Below are 11,389 nucleotides of genomic sequence, written 5' to 3'. Positions count from 1 at the left end.
AGGCGCTGTAACCTTCCAACCTTCACCCTCGAAGGCTTCACCCTCAAAGGCACACTCCTCCATTGTCTCCTGAGACAGATGGATGCCAGCTTTTGCACAGGGGCAAGTTTTTATCCTCCATCCAGGCAAGTTAGAAGCATCAGCAGAGTTCAAGGGCACATTCCACCCAGGCAAAAACACTTTTGTTTGGTGGGGGATGCCACAGGGCCAGTGTGGGGCAGTGGCGTAGCGTGGGGGGTGCAGGGGGGGCCGGCCGCACCGGGCGCAACATCTGGGGGGGGGCGCGCTCGCACTCGCAGCTCTCTGCCCCTACCTGGCTCACTCACTCTCTCTCACTGCAGTGCTGGCTGTGCGAATCCGATCCGAGCTGCCGGGTCGCCGCCCACTGTGGAGGGGAGGGTGCCAGGCGTGCGGTGCGGTGCGGTGCGGAGAGAGAGCGAGGGACTATCTGGGGGAGGGACAGTGCAGCGGGGGGGCGCAAATTACTTGCCTTGCCCCGGGTTAGGGGGCGCAAATTACTTGCCTTGCCCCGGGTGCTGACAACCCACGCTACGCCACTGGTGTGGGGTGTGGCCTAGGAAGAGTTCCAAGCTCAAGAGAGAGAGAGAGACCTGGAGGGCCTAAGGTTCCCTAACCCTGATTGGCGCTGATTGGCAGTGGCCCTGCAGGGTTTCCAGCAGGAGTTCTTCTCAGCCCTGTCTGGAGATAAGAGGACTGAACCTGGAGTCATTTTCCTGCAAAGCAATTGCCACTAAGCTCAGCCTTTCGCTGTAGGTTCCTGCCAAGGGACAGTTGAACACATGCTGAGCACTACACTTTAAGCTCAGCCTGCTTTGATTTTTGACACCCTCGTAACCTTTTGAAGTGGTGGCAATCAACTGACAAAAGCTGATCTGTGTCAAATTCTGCATTTGAGGTTGGCAGTTACACGAGCAGCTTAGTCTATGGCAGCGTGGATGAATATCAGCACAGGCAAATAAAAAATGGGCTGTCGCTGGCTGAAAGGCTTGTGCAATTGACCCCGAGTCCTCCCATTAGTTGAAGAATCTGTTCCTGCACAAAACTATCTGCCAAAAAAAGCTACAGACTTAATTCAGTTGTTTCTCAACTACCATGGCTATCTTGTTCCCTCCTTGAGAGATTAATTGAAAATAAAATGCACTTGCAGATAAGGCTCTCCCATGTAATATAAATCATTAAAGTTGTCATTTAGAAGTGTGTCCACTCCTTGAATTGGAATTGGTGTGGGAGTCTCCAGCTAGCATCAGAATGAAAAGGGGACATGTTCAAAGTGATCAGGAGGAATGTTTCATTAAATTCTTCTACATGTTGAACCTGGTTCAAGAAGAGGGCAATCAGTGGAGCGGTACCAAATACAGGAGAAAATTGAGCATTTGCACGTAGAAGCCAATCTGAAATCAACGAAGATGAGCGCAGGAGAGTTTTCAGAGAAGTTGCCCCAGGCTGAAGGGCAGAGGGAAGGAATCTCACTAAAATGGATAGGGAGAAATGGAGGCTTGCAGGGCAGGGCATCAAATCTACTCCTGGAATTAAAGGCCAAGGTCAGGGTCTCGTCGTGCCTTGAGGCTTTCCTCACATGGGTGGAGAACTGAGTTAAGGATAGGCAGCTTGGATGGCGGGCACCACTCTCAAGAAGAAGAAGAAGAAGTGTTTGGATTTGATATCCCACTTTATCACTACCCGAAGGAGTCTCAAAGCGGCTAACAATCTCCTTTCCCTTCCTCCCCCACAACAAACACTCTGTGAGGTGAGTGGGGCTGAGAGACTTCAGAGAAGTGTGACTGGCCCAAGGTCACCCAGCAGCTGCATGTGGAGGAGCGGGGAAGCGAACCCGGTTCCCCAGATTACGAGTCTACTGCTCTTAACCACTACACCACACTGGCTCTCAAGCAGGTGTGGGGTGCAGGGAATGCAATGGCTAGCAAGCTAGTCAAATATTTCACTGCAGACGCCACATGCAAGACTTTTCCTAAATCCTGTTAATGGGCTTTCCCTCTCGATATGCCTGTGAGAATATACAGGCTAAAACAAGAATGGTTAAACTGATGTATCTCACTCCAAGGAAAGCACATGCATCGCCCACCTCCCATTTTGCAATTACAGTGGTACCTCGCAAGACGAATGCCTCGGAAGACGAAAAACTCGCAAGACGAAAGAGTTTTTCGTTTTCTGAGTTGCTTCGCAAGACGGATTTCCCTATGGGCTTGCTTCGCCTTTTTTTTAAAACCGCCAATGCATTCCTATGGGAAACCGTCAATGCACAGTGGTGCTTCGCAAGACGAAAAAATTCACAAGACGAAAAAGCTCACAGAATGAATTAATTTCGTCTTGCGAGGCACCACTGTACTTTGTAAACTTGTACTTGATGAATTAATGTTGACTTCAGAGATCTGAAGGAGTCCAATGCACAGGTGAGAATATGTTGGGCACCTCATTTTCAGCCACATGGATTCTGGTGGCAAATGCAAAGCATATGCATGGCACTCCTGGCAGTTGCGTCTCTTCTAAGGAGCTGCATGGTGTTGCTTGAATTTACAACGAGACGGGAAACAGAGCTTACTGCATATGCTCTGTGGTCGTCTTTAGCGGGCTTCCACATATTCTCCAAGGAACCCATATATGGCAGCCGAGGTCCAATTGAGCAAACATGAGAATGTGCAGAAGAGGCTTGGTGTTCCCGCACCTCATTCCTCAACACACCTGTCAGTTAATTTCAATGGACTGTGGTAGACTTGGGTAAACGACAGCCTGTCGAAATGCGTACACTGTCCTTCTGAGGGAGATGCTTGAAACTAATTTATTGTGGCACTCTCAGAGTCAAGCTTTAAGCTTTAAGAAATTATTTGAAACCTACTTCTAAACACATGAAATATTAGGCTTAAGCTGTAACTAATTAGCAGCAACAAATCACAAGGTGTACAAAGCAGCACTGTTGTTAAGGTATGCAGTCTAAAAAAGGATAACAAAAGTGGGCTGTGTGGCCCTAATCCTTAAACCACTTGCTCTGGAGTATAAGGAAAATCAGTGAAACTGAACTGTATGAGTTAAAGACAATCTGCTCTTCCCAGTGATTTTAAACAGTCAGAGTTGAAGTGTCACTCATCATTATCTCATTAGGAAAAGGGGTACTTACGAGACTCAACATTTTCTTATTTTTACGGAAGAAATCTGATGGTTAGCAATAGCATATTAAATGCCATAAAATGGAGAGTTCCTGCTGGAAATGAATTGTTATGAGCTTGTCTTTCAAAATAGAAAGGTACAGCAAACCTTGTGTCGTCTCTTGCAATTGTGCGGTCTAAATGTTGTACACTTCAGAAGCTAACATGCTACAATATATTAAAAGCAAAGGTAGTTACACTGGCACAAATAAAGAAAGTTTTAAAATTCACATTAGGGTGATTTTGGCACTGGAAGTCATGAGAACTATGGTGGAATTTTAAATCTATAGTGAGATCTTCAGTCTTATAATTCTGTAGAGTTTTATGGTATGTAAAAGACACTGCGATTCACAATGTAAAAGAATCTATACATCTGATCATCTTGAACTCTTTATAAAATTGTTTGCGGTAAGGAAATGACTGTAACATATTATTTCCCTGAGTGGTTAGGTTCCACCCCACCCATTTTGCACTGGTAAAGCTCAACAGAACAGAGAATCTCAACCTGTGTTGTTTTAACCCCATTCGAAGAGGCAAAACTCATGCAGGGATATGGCAATTTCATGGTTCAGAAATGCAAGTTCTGCGTGGAAAATTGAGTTCAAGCCAGCCGCCGTAAGGTGTTTCCTGTGGAATGCCGATCTCTTCCCCTTTGGAGGAGTCCATATTTCTCCAAAGGACAGCATATGGAGCACTGCTTGTCAGGGTCATGCTCTACTTATGAGGAGAGGAAGGGGCTTGGGAAAGTTTTCCATCCTACCACAGGAAGCGATCAGGAGATAGGAGGCAAAATCTGAAAAATTCATCGCAGGGGTGTGTTTGTTGAAGCAAAAGGCTGAACCCGACTGCTTGCTAGCATTTTTCTCCATGGGATGCACTGGATTGATTAAAGAGACTTTCTCAATGTTTCTCTTGTTTTATATCCACCTCACTTCCCTTTTAGGAACCACCTTAACTGGCATTTACTTGACAATGGCCCGGAAATGTCTTTTAAAAAGCTTGGCTTCCTTTTACAACACTATCTGCAAGAACCTTTCCATTTGTCTCATTAGGTTAAGTTCCCACACCCTTGCAAGTGCACAGTTCACCCTTATACAGCAACCACAAAGGAACCAGGTCTTCAATTTTTGCTGAAGAGGCCCACAGCAGGTATTGCTGGTTTTTAAAAAAATACAGTTAAGAATTCTTACTAGGAATCTTTACTGTAATCCATTTAAAAAGACCCCTAAGCTATACATTAGAGACTGGATTCTCTGTCGGACATAGATTCCCCACCACATGGGAACAAAAAGGGCAATCCTCCAGGTCAGTGGCGTAGCGTGGGTTGTCAACACCCGGGGCAAGGCAAGTAATTTGCGCCCCCCGCTGCACTGTCCCTCCCCCAGATAACCCCTCGCTCTCTCTCCGCTCCGCACCGCACGCCTGGCACCCCCCCCCCCACAGTGGGCGACGACCCGGCGGCTCGGATCGGATTCGCACAGCCAGCACTGCAGTGAGAGAGAGTGAGTGAGCCAGGTAGGGGCAGAGAGCTGCATGTGCGAGCGTGCCCCCCCCCCAGATGTTGCGCCCAGTGCGGGCGGCCCCCCCCTGCACCCCCCACGCTACGCCACTGCTCCAGGTATACCAGACACAAGCCTTTTAAGGCTTTACCTAGGCTAGCTCCTGTTGCTCAGTCCCTGCTCCTGCCAACCTAGCAGTTTGAAAGCACGTCAAAGTGCAAGTAGATAAATAGGTACCGCTCCGGCAGGAAGGTAAAATGGTGTTTCCGTGCGCTGCTCTGGTTCGCCAGAAGCGGCTTAGTCATGCTGGCCACATGACCCGGAAGCTGTATGCTGGCTCCCTCGGCCAATAAAGCTAGATGAGCGCTGTAACCCCAGAGTCGGCCGCGGCTGGACCTAATGGTCAGGGGTCCCCTTACCTTTACCTTTAGGCCATTTACAGTGTAATGTTTTTGGTGTCAGCAGAAACATACTTGTTTTTCCGGGCTTTTAATAGATCCATCCACAGCAGTTGTTAGTTTTATGACACCTTATGGTCCACAAATGACCATTTGTCAGGGGTTCAGGAGCAGAGGCACAGGAGAGGGAGGAAATGGAGAGCGAAGAGGAGGAGTCCGAAGGAAATGTCAGCTATGACAGCGATCCGAGGTCTCTGAGTCTGTCCAGTGAATCAGAGGATTCACAAAAAGGGGCTCCCATGGTCAGGGCAAGGGGAGTACCCAGGGGGGCACTTCAGGGAGAAGGGGCCAGAGGGGACTCAGAGAGCAGCAGCTGGAAATCTGGACCAGCGTCCACACCAGAGGGAAGTAGGGGGGAGGAGTCACAGGCATCGGGATCAGGCGGCGCGCTACCAGCAGGAGAACATGAGGCAGGAGTGACCACGCCTCCATCAGGGAGCGAGGAAACGGTTAAGAGGAAGGTTAAACGCGCGCGCGCGCCAAGTTCAAATGTACAGGAAGGCGGCACAGTGGGCAGCCCGGGTAGGGAGCCAAGTCCTAAAGCCCACCGAAGAGAGAGGGAGGAGTCAGGAGGGTCAACGTCGGCGTCAGAGGAGTCCAGGAGGGAGGGGACCCCGGGGGGCAGCAGGACCCAGAGGAGAAAGGAGAGAAGGGAGAGGTGGAGTAAGATTAGAGTCTTAAACTGGTGCACAGGGGGCGGAGATTCAGACGGAGCTTCGCCGGTCTAAACTCCAGACGTAGAGCTGGGACGCTGAGGCTTGGAAATGGAAACTATTCTTCAATAAAGACTTTGATACTTTACTACCGGCTAGCGTTGGTCCTTTGTGAGCTGGGACCAGGAGCCAGCTCTGACACCATTATTTAGCTCTTAATCCACTTTCTCCTCATTTGTATTAGACCAGACCCCCATATATAGGGGGGAAAGTCCCTTTTGTCCCCGGTTTCTAATTTGTTGATTCTCTTATGCCAATTTAGTACCCATCAGGCATGGATGAGCACGCCTTGGGTATTTTTGTTTGTTTTTGTTTTTTAAAATGACCACCACTAACGTGCCCTTACTAACAGGCTGGAAAAGAAATTAAAGCAATTGTAAAGTCCCATCATACACTTTTTGGATTGTTGCCCAATATATCTGGAGTAGGCAGTTGTGGTTTGCTTGTGGAGTTTTCTTGTTTTGTACAAATCTCAGGGATCAAATGAATATATATATATATATATTCCTCCATCCTGGAGTGCACCAGAAATATTTACAAGGAGAACCAGGAATGAAAAAAAAGCATTTATTGATCTTGAATGTAAGAAAAAAATCTCAAAGCATAAAAAGAGGCGCATCAGAAAATGACAATTGATCCACTCACTCCTCAAACACCAAAACAAATAATCTGAAAACCTGAGTGGAATGGTTTGGAACACAATTTTCCCCACTTTATCAGATTATCCCCATATCGGGTAAACCTGAATCGACAGTGGGGAAGCGTTGTGGTTGATGTTGTTTGAGGGTAACATCATGTGGACCATTCAAATTAAATGGGAACACAAATAGCTACACAGTCCCAGTAAACTCCAGTGTGGGCAAGCCCTTAATTCATTTCAGTAATGGTGTATCTGTTGTTGCTGATGCTGATATGTATTGCATTTATATGCTTGTAACCCAGCCTGGGATCAAGAATGATAAAATCAACGATACTCTTAATATCTCTTGTAAGCTGCTTAGAGGTTTTATTATAATCAGACAGTACAGTGGTACCTCAGGTTAAGTACTTAATTCGTTCTGGAGGTCCGTTCTTAACCTGAAACTGTTCTTAACCTGAAGCACCACTTTAGCTAATAGGGCCTCCTGCTGCCGTCGCGCCGCCGGAGCATGATTTCTGTTCTCATCCTGAAGCAAAGTTCGTAACCTGAAGCACTATTTCTGGGTTAGTGGAGGCTGTAACCTGAAGCGTATGTAACCTGAAGCGTATGTAACCCGAGCTACCACTGTATATCAATTTTGCTAAAGAAAATAAATATTTCCTAAACAAATTAACAATAAAACCAAAAAAATGCTTTCCCCTTCTGTTGAAGAGCAAGTTCTTGAGGTCTTTAGTTGTGATTAGGCACAAAACACAGTTCATCCAACAACAGTGACTTCCAGAACACAGGTGCTGTGTGGGTCCTTGTGCCAGAGTTTTACATTCAAGTCTGCGCATAGCTTTGCCACAGTGATCTTACAGAATAGAGGTTTACATATACTTAACAAATTAGCCAAGAACATATGCAAAACAGCAAAACAACAACAAAACACCCAGAAGTTTCACAGTCTGCTATGATATTCTTTAATAGGATGTTTTTTCTTCAATCAGTTAAGTAACTAGAAATTTATTTGAATTTTATGATAAAAACATGTCTGAGTCAAAGCTTAGAGTGACCATGGCTATTTTAAACCTTCACATTTTGAGAAGGTTTTATCCAGCAGATTTGTTACTCGTTGCAATACAACCTGTTGAATAGGAGGCACGTTCCACAATCTGGGTTGAGAGTTCATTTTGGGGAATCTGAGAATTTCAAACTAATATCACAACTCATATTTAAGAGATCTGTTCTGGCAAGACTTCAATAGCATACAATAGTCACACCTCCTTTGCAAATGGGCCCCTTTTTGTTAGGATTAATACCGTTTCCTTTCTTGTAATGTTTCAGTTAAGTCCAAAGATTGCCTGTTTGATTAAGGAAAGTAGCCTTCAGATTGTGACCTCAGCCCATATTTATGTCTAAGTAATAAAGCACAGGAACTGACCATCCAAACCATGACCTCATGGGTATCCAGAGATGGAAACTTCAGGGAAGTACACAATATACCACACTGAAACTTTGTTCCAAGTACTGTAGCTGCTTTTAATACACTAGTGTGGCAGCCATGGCAAAGCCAACTTCCCTCTGTTGCAAGTTCCCTGTGCAGCCTTAGGCAATCCACTGCACTTCTATGTTGGGGGTGGGATCAGTGGCGTAGCGTGGGTTGTCAGCACCCGGGGCAAGGCAAGTAATTTGCGCCCCCTAACCCGGGGCAAGGCAAGTAATTTGCGCCCCCCCCCCGCTGCACTGTCCCTCCCCCAGATAGCCCCTCGCTCTCTCTCTGCACCGCACTGCACCGCCTGGCACCCTCCCCTCCACAGTGGGCGGCGACCCGGCGGCTCGGATCGGATTCGCACAGCCAGCACTGCAGTGAGAGAGAGTGAGTGAGCCAGGTAGGGGCAGAGAGCTGCGAGTGCGAGCGCACCCCCCCCCCCAGATGTTGCGCCCGGTGCGGCCGGCCCCCCCTGCACCCCCCACGCTACACCACTGATTTTAGTTTTTTGTTTTGTTTTGTTTTTGTTTAGTTGCTACTGTTTTACTGGTGTATTACATAATTTATACTTTGTTCTTAAGGGGAGAGGGTCAGAGCTGCTGGAGAGTGGGCCCCAGCAACAGAAAGGCTGGGGCAGGTTCCACGGTGGGGGGGGGGAGGGGGGAGGACGCACTGGAACGCCCGATCTCAGTGATCACGTGTAGGAGGAGGAGTTATGGTGAGACCAGACCACGTCATTACCGAGGAGGCAGGTGTAGTCGTTGTTTGAAGACTATTCCTGCCTCTGGGTATGGTCTTGACCGGAAGGATACTGGAATCACCAAGGGAGACCCACATGACCTGAGGGTGCTGCTGTGCAATGCCAGGTCAATGATTCACAAGACCACTGCCATCCATGACTTGATCGTGGATGGAGGACTTGACCTGACATGTGTGACAGAGACCTAGTTGGAGGAAGCAGATGGGCCTGTTCTTGCTGCTGCTTGTCCACCAGGTTTCTCTTACGCACAGCAACCCAGGTCATGTGGGCAGGGGGGGGGCGGTTGCAGTGATTTTTAGGAAGTCATTAGTTTACACCAGGCGTCCTATTGGGAAGACCCAGTTTTCTGAGTGCATGTTCCGGAAGTTGGGCAATAGGGTTCCCTCACTGTGAGAAGTGAGGTTACAGGGAACCAGGCCTTCTCAGTAGTTGCACCCGCCCTGTGGAACGCCCTCCCATCAGCTGTACAGGAAATAAACAACTATCTGACTTTTAGAAGACATCCAACACAGCCCTGTTTAGGGAAGTTTTTAATGTCTTAAGTTTTATTCTGTTTTTAGTGTTCTGTTGGGAGCTGCCCAGAGTAGCTGTGGAAAGCCAGCCAGATGGGTGGGGTATAAATACTGATATTATTATTATTATTATTATTATTATTATTATTATTATTATTAGACATGAGTGATTTAGCAACATCCAGTTGTTACTGTTCTGCTTCAAACTGCATGCAGAATGCTATTTGCAAAGGTGACAAGCTTGAGGTGACAAGAGCTCATGGCTAGAGATGAGAGGTAGACCGCAAATGGCTACAGCAATCTACATTGGACATGAGATGCCGAGAAGACAGCTGTGGAATGGGTGCCCTACATCTGGGGAAGCTGCACGTTTTGCTGTGTGTGCTTGCACATGCTTTAAAAAACAAATTAAGCCGAAATGGGGAAAGATGGGAGGAGAATGTTTTCTTCACAACATCATCCAGATACTCCATAAACCATGGCTATTCAGCATTAAATGTTCAGGGCAGAAATAGGTGTCATCTTCATTTCCTGCCTCTCACATCTTTGAAATGGAAGTAACAATGCTCATCCACCTCACATGGCTGCTGCAATGGCTGCAAGATAATGTATGCAAGGTGTTCTGAATTCTGTTTAAAAATTAAGCAATAACAGTATTTGGCTGTATGAAAGTAAATAATTTTAATCTGCATGCTGTGTAAGCAGCAAGTTATAAGCCATCAATAAGAATGTTCCAATGCCATGGGCATGACAGTTATCCATCTCTCTGTCTCACATATTGGCAACTTATGGACTGAATGCAACTGAATGCAGTTGCTTGGGACTGGAAACAGTTGAAGAGCAGATCAATTGTTGGTCTTTGGCTGCTTCTATATAGCTGTATGACCAGAAGTTACCTCTTCAATGGACTGAAGACTGACTTTTTTTTGGGGGGGGGGGTTGCTTCTTGCCTTTCTTGCATGTAATCTCCTTAGGGTGTGTTAAGTGAACAGGTATATTTAACATGCTCGCAGTGCTAAAGGAGATTTAAAGATCTGAAACTGTGCCATGGTGATTTTCCTGCCGTACCTGGCCTTATTCTTAAAAATGATTCCTGTCTGGTACTGATAAGAAACTTCCTGTCTTTCATGTCATTTCCAGATGCTTTGGGAGGTTTCCTTTTATGTGGCACCCAGGGCCTCCCACCCCTTTTCTTGATCCCGCTTTGCAGATAAAGGATAAAGAAGGTCTGCCATGTAGGCACCCATGGGACAGTCAGTGAACAAGCTGCATGCGCAATGCCCTCATGGCAAGACATTTGCAGACCCAGGACACTGAGCGCAGCCTCCCATGTCTGTGCATCACCTCTCCAAGATGACCACAGATGACCACAGGCCCAGGTCTTGCCAGCAGCACCATACCTTTGAAGTATACGGCTTTCCCACAACCCTTGGCAAATGACAGTCCTCGGGATTCTTTAGGACAAGCCATGTGCTTCATGGCTTTATGCTGCTTTGCACAGCCCCAGTGAACTGCCTGCTCACAACTGCTTTTCACTTGGGAAAGTCTTGAAGTATGTAAACAGGGCCAACCAAATGGAGGTGGGAGCCTACCCAGTTTATTATTGCTTGTTACTTTGATGTGGAGTTGAGAGACAATGGAGTCATTCAGTCACCTACATGTCTACCTGTGGGGTTTAATTGCCCTACAACCTTCTGTGCTGTTGCTCTTCCATGACAGTGGCTCCGGTTCGCTTACTCAGGGGAAAGCTGTCTCTCAGAGTTTCTCTGCCTCTGCAGAACATCAGCCCTCTGATTTGAACTTGACTAGCTGATTTCTCTAGCAACCCTAGAGGAATTTTATTTACAGTTTCAATAACTCAGAAACAGGGAAGCCTATTACATTTCTTCAGTTGTTTTTTACGATAAGGGTTTCTGGAAAAAGAAAAAAGTGAGAATAGTTTATTTCCTCAGGATTGGCCAGTTCTTTATTCATATTCAATTGAATTAATTGTCCTCTATCATGTTCAACAAATCCCAAAGCAATCAAATAATGCTTAGCCCACTTCTTAGAGCTCTCCATTTCTGAAAGGCTTGTTTAGCTCTTGTTAAACTGAACAAGGCACACTGGGGAGGAGCTGGAACAGTTCAGCTGCTTTATGTAAAATGAGCTTTG

The sequence above is a fragment of the Podarcis tiliguerta genome, assembly GCF_965153285.1.
Source record: "Podarcis tiliguerta genome assembly, chromosome: 1".
Lineage (NCBI taxonomy): Eukaryota > Metazoa > Chordata > Lepidosauria > Squamata > Lacertidae > Podarcis > Podarcis tiliguerta.
This window is presented reverse-complemented; position numbering follows the sequence as displayed.